The following is a 6,932-nucleotide window of genomic DNA, read 5'->3' as shown; positions in this document are numbered from 1 at the left end:
AATGGGGTCTAATATATGGTGATGGAAAGAGAACTAACTCTAGGTGGTGAACACACAATGTGAGATATAGATAATGTATTACATAATTGTATACCTGAAATCGATGTAATTTTACTAACAATTGTCAACCCAATAAACTTTAATTAAAATATATATATATATATATATATATATATATATACACACATATATATATATATATATATATATACACACATATATATATATAACTTATCAAAACTTCTGGGAAGTAGTGAAAGTGGTGCTTAAAGGGAAATTTATAGTATTACATGTATATATAAGAATAGAAAAAAGACTAAACATCAATAAGCTTTCACCTTAAGAAGCTAAAAAAAAGCAAATTCCAAATTAAGTAGAAAAAATGAATAATAAATACTAGAGCAGAAATCAATGAAATTGAGTGTAGGAAATCAATAGAGAAAATCATCAAAACCAAAAACTGTTTTGTTAAAAAGATAAGTAAAATCGTTAAGTCTCTAACAAGGCTAAGTAAGAACTAAAGAGAGAAGATGAATGAAAGATGGAATGTTACTACATATCCCATGGAAATTAAAAGGATAATAAAGGGATAATATGATCTCTATGCACACAATTTTGTAACATAGAGGAAGCAGACAAATTCCTTAAAAGAAACAATTTGCTGAAACTCTAACAAGAAGAAATAGACACTGCATACAGGCCTATATATATAAGAGAAATCAATACAGAGAAATTGAATCAATAATTAATCATCTTGTAAACTATTAAGCACTATGCTCACGTGGGTCCACTGCTTAAATCTATCAAACACTTAAGGAAAAAAATCAAAAAACATACCAATACTCTACAACCTCTTTCAGAAGACAGAAGGAAAAATTCTTCCTTACATATTCTGTAAGTCCAACATTATCCTAAGGCCAAAATCAGGCAAATACAACACACACACACACACACACACACACACACACACACACACACACATTATAGACCACTATCTCTCATAAACACAGATACTAAAATATACAAAAGATTATAAAATCAAATCTAATGTATAAAAGCAATTATACACCATGATCAAGTGGGTTTATCTCAGATAATTAAGACTGTTCAACCTTTGAAAATCAATCCATGTAATTCATCATATCCAATCAGGATAAAAACTTTCAGCACAATAGGGAAAGAGGGGAACTTCCTCAACTTGATAAACACCATCTACAAAACCCCTACAGTTAACATCATACTTAATGGTGAAAAACTCAAAGCTTTTCCACAAGGATCAGAATAAGGCAAGGATGTCTTCTCTCACCATTGCTTTTCAACATTATACTAGATCATATTGCATCGTAGCTAATGCAATAAGTCAGAGGAAATAAAAGGAACACAAAATGGGAAGGTAGAATAAAAACTTTTTATTGTCACAGTTGACATGATTGTCCATGTGTGAAATGTGGAATACAAAGAAATTGACAAAAACAAACAAACAAACAAACAAAAAACTGGAACTAATAAATGATTAAAGCATATATAGCATAGCATGGTTATAAGATACAAATTTATCATACAAAAGTTAAACGTCTTTTTTTATACTAGCAATGAACAAGTGGAATTTGAAATTAAAAAACACAATACCATTTGCATTAGTTCCCTAAAATAAAATACTTAGATATAAATGTAACAAAATATGCATGGAAAACTACAAATCTCTGATAAAAGATACAAAAACAAACTAAATAAATAGAGAGATGTTCACAGATAGCAAGATTCAACATTGTAAAGATGTCAGTTCTTCCCAAATTGATCTATAGTTTCAATGCAATACCAAAAAATTCAAGCAAGTTTTTTTGTGAATAGTGACAAACTGATTTTAACAGTTTATATGAAGAATAAAAAAAGACCCAAAATAGTCAATTCAATATTGAGAGAGATGAACAAATTTGGAGGACTGACATTACCCTACTTCAAGAGTTACTATAAAGCTACAGTAATTAAGATAGTGTGATATTAGTGAAAAAATATTCAAACACATCAATGAAACAGCTTAGAGAGCCCAGAAATAGCCCTATATAAATAGTGTCAACTGATGTTTGATAAAGACGAAGGGAAATATAATGGAGCAAAATAGTCTTCATAAATAGTACTAGCACAATAAACATTCACACACAAAAAAATGAATCTAGATACGGACCTTATACCATTCTCAAAAATGAACTCAAAATGGATCATAGAGATAAATGTAAAACAGGAAACTGTAAAATTCCTAGAAGACGACTTAGAAGAAAACCCAAGAGACCTTGAATATGACAATGACTTTTTAGAAACAACATCAAAAGCATAATTCAAAAAGAAACAATTGATATTCTGGGCTTCATTAAAATTAAAAACTTTGTCTGTGAAAGACAATGTCAAGAGAATAAGAAGTCACAGACTGGGAGACAATATTTGCTAAAGACATATCTATAAAAGATTGCAATCCAAAACATATGAAGAAATCTGAAAACTCAAAAGTAAAAATATAAATTATCTGATTTAAAAATGGTCAAAGAACTGAACAGACAGACCACCATGGAACATATAGAGATGACAAGTAAGCATATGAAAGAATTTTCCCCATCATATATCACTTGAAAATTGCAATTAAAACAACAATGCAATACCACTATACACCTATTAAAATAGCCAAAATCCAAAACAATGACAAAACCAAATGTTGACAAGAATATGGTGCAACTAACACTCTCGTTCATTACTGATAGCTATGCAAAATGGTATAATTGAAAGACAGATTGGCAGTCCTTACAAGACTATATGTCCTCCAGCGATTATATGATCCAGCAATCACACTCCTTGGTATTTACCCAAATTATTTTCAAACTTGTAGTCACACAAAAACCTGAACTCAAATATTTTCAGCAGCTGTTTTCATAATTAGGAAAACTTGGAGTTCTCAATAAGATGTTTTTCAGTAGATTAATAGGTAAATAAACTGTGATACATCCAGACAATGGAATATTGTTCAGACCTTAAAAAAAAAAAAAAAAGAGTAAAAGCTATCCAGCCATGAAGCTATTAAAAAGATGAAGGAACTTAAATACATATTTAAATTAAATAAGTCAGTTTGAAAAGCCTGCATACTGTATGCTTTCATCTATATGAAATCCTGGAAAAGGAAAAACTTCCGATACATAATAAAATTTCAGTGATTGTACATATAGGGTGGGGGAGGAGGGATGAAAAGGCAGAGCAGAGAGGATTTTTAGGGCAGTAAGTTCCATGTAGACTGCATATTGTCCTCTCAAGATCAACCTGACAAAAAGTATGGTAAACAGAGGACTAAATCTATGCTATCTTTAAATTTTACATTAACTCAAAAGAAGACAAATAAGGTAGCAAAATGGTAGACTAAACATAATAGTGTTTATAATTACATTAAATATCAATGAATTGAGCACTCTAGTTAAAAGGAAGAGGTTGTCAGAATTGATTAAAAAGCTTGGCACTACCAAATTCTACCTAAATAATTCAGTTTAAATATAAATGCATAGATAAGTTGAAAGTATAAAAATGAAATCACATATCCCATGGGAACAATACCACTATGAAATCCAATGTGCTATTAATATTAGACATAGTCTCTACGACAGAGTATTATAAGAAATAAAGTTGGTCATCTCATAATGATAGGAGAATTTACACAACAGGAAGACAGTAATCATAAACACAGAATGCAAAATGATAGAAATGAAGAGATGAATCGACAAATCCATAAACATAGCTTGAAAATTTATCAAACACCTTCAATAATTGATAGAAATACTAAAGACAAAAGTCAGGAAAGATGCAGACCTTAACGACATTACCAAACACCTTGACCCAATTGTAATTTATAAGGCAAATATACCTAGCAACTGAAAAATACTCTTTTTTTTTTCAAATAACATTCACCAAATAGCACATATGTGGGAACAATAAATATCAATAATTTAGAAAGATTGTGATAGTATACACTGTGTAATCTGACCAAATGGAATTAAATAATGAATGTAAAACAATGCGGTATATTTAAAATGCTCACATGTTGGAAATTTTAAACACACTTCTAAAATGCATGAATCATATAATAAGTCAAAATTTAAAATTACATTATATTTCAGTCAGGCTTTGAAGAAACTATCAAATATCAAAAATTGGGGGATTCATATAAAGCAATATTTAGAGGGAAGTGTCTAGCTTTACTAGCTTACATTAGACTTAAAGCTTTAAGATCAATAAAACAATTTTATGCCTTAATAAGGTAGAAAAATATTCATGAATTATACATAAAATCTAGAGGAAAAAAATCAGGAAGGTAAACAGAACAGAAAACAGTTTTTATTAAAAAAAAATTAAACAAGCTAAACATTTGTTCCTTACAAATATCAATAAAATCAGTAAAATCTTATCAAAACTGAACAAGAAAAAGGATAGATAAAAGCAACTTCCCAATAGCAGAAAAGTGGAAATATTTTTATAAATTTTGTACACACTAATAAGATAATAAATATTATGAACAATTATATGCCAATAAATTTGATAAGGAAATTTTAATCGCATATTTAATTTTCTATAAGTAAAATTTCAGCCCTAAAAGTTTTCATTGATAAATTATTTCAATCATTTACAGAAGATATATAACACTCTTAAACAAATTTCAGAAAATAGAGGAATATTATACAATTTGCGATCAATGTTGTGAGATCATATAATCCTGATCCTAAAACTGACACTCAAATAAATGAAAATTACACACCAATAATCCTCATGAATATAGATGCAAATATTTACAGCAAATTACCAGCCAGCATAATTCAGTATTATGTACAAGGTAAAATATGGCAAAGGAAAAATAAAATTTGACACAAGATGAAAGTATGTTAAGTACTAAAAGGGATTTATACTAGAAATTCAAAGTTGGTTGAATGTTTAAAAGTCAAAGTAATTCACTCCATGAAAAGAAAATAGGAAAATACATGTGTATATATGTATGCGTGCATGCACACACACACAAACACACACACACACACACACACACACACACTACAAAAAATGATGGAAAAGCACTTGTCTAAAACAACACCAATTAAGATAAAAATTTTCAGAAAACTTTGAATGGAAGGAAATTTCCTGAATACAATTAGTAGTATCTATGAAAAACCCACAAATAACATTTACATTATTGTGAAATACTCAATATATCCCCATTAGACCAGGAAAAAGGCAAAGACAACTTTCCTCACAACTTTATTTAATGCTGTAGTTGGCATTCAGAGCAATAAATGGAAAGATAAAGTTATAGAGATTTTAAAAATAGAAGTCTAGTCACAAATTAAACAGTTGTTTATTTTAAAAATCTAAATGAAATTTAAAATAACTACTAACACTAAGCAACAAATTTAGCAAGGTCAGAGAATACAAGATCAATATACAAAATTTTAATTTATTTCTCTGTCTTTGGATCAAACTCCCATAAATTGAAAAATAAAAATTTCTTTTCATTAACAAAGGAAAATAAAATACCAAGGAGTAGATTCACCAAAAGGTATGCAGACCTTTGTATAAAGACTAAATAAATGGAGACTAAATATGTCATATGCATAGATAGTTAAGAAGCTAATTCTTCCTAAATTGATGTACAACTTTAGTACAATACAACTAAAGTCTGAAAATTATTTTGATAGAAATTGACAGCTAATTATAAAATGTATATAGAATTGCAAATATTTCTAAATAGCAAGAATAATTTTGGGAAAAAAATTGGAACACTTACTCTACATGATTTCATGACTTACAATAGTGTCAATAATCAAAAGTGCAGTTCAAGCATTAGTAGAGACAATATTATTAATGGAACAAAATATACAAGAAATATAACAACATCAAAGTGGGGCAATTTAAAAGGTGAAGAGAAAGGCTTTTCAACAAAATATACTGTATATCAGTGCAGAAGAATATGTATCTCAATCCCTGTTACATACCACCTACACATATTGTTTTTAGATATAAAGCTTTTAGAGTAAAGCATAAAACTATGTCCTCACTGTTTTGGGGTAAGTAAACTTAGAGGAAGCACATAAAACTCTAGAGGTAAAATTTTTAAATTTATATACTATACTCCATCAAAATGATAAACTCATCAAAAGTGGCCATTTAGAAAATAAAAATACAAACCACAAACTGAGCAAATATTTGTGATATATAGTCCTATAACAGGACTTGTATCTAGAATATATAAACAACTCTTTCACATAAATTATAAAAGGAAAAAATCCATATAAATGGAGCTATCAGGGTTTTCCAGATAAACAGAAACAATGGAATGCACACACATATAAAGTGTCAGAGACAGAGAGACAGAGGAAGAGATTTACTATTCTATATTAGCTAATGTGATTACAGAGGCTGAGAGGTCCTATAATTGGCTGTCTGCAGGCTGGGGACTCAAGGAAGTCAGTGCTGTAGTAATTCAAGACCTGAGAGACATACAGGTGATGGTGTGGAGTCTTAAGTCCTGAGAACCAAGAATGCCAAGAGCAGAAGAGCAATATCTCAACTCAGCAGTTAACCAGAGAGGGAATTCCACCTTCCTCTACCTTTTTATTCAATTCGGGTTCTCAATGGATTAATTGATGCCACCAACGTGGGGGAGGGTCACCTGCTTTACCCAGTTGACCAATTAAAATGTTAATTCTTCTGGAAACAGCCTGGCAGAGACATCCAGAAATGCTTAACCAGATATAGGAGCATTGAGTGGACCAGTCAAGTTGACACCTAAAATTAACCATCACAACGGGCAATCCACTTTGACAGACTCCTCACTGAAAAAGATCTACTCTTCCAATTCAGCCAATAAAGTTTCTGTCCATCATTAGTCACCTTGGAAATTCAAACTACACCAC

The sequence above is a fragment of the Rhinolophus ferrumequinum genome, chromosome 11, assembly GCF_004115265.2.
Source record: "Rhinolophus ferrumequinum isolate MPI-CBG mRhiFer1 chromosome 11, mRhiFer1_v1.p, whole genome shotgun sequence".
NCBI lineage: Eukaryota > Metazoa > Chordata > Mammalia > Chiroptera > Rhinolophidae > Rhinolophus > Rhinolophus ferrumequinum.
Note: the sequence above shows the minus strand (reverse complement) of the source record.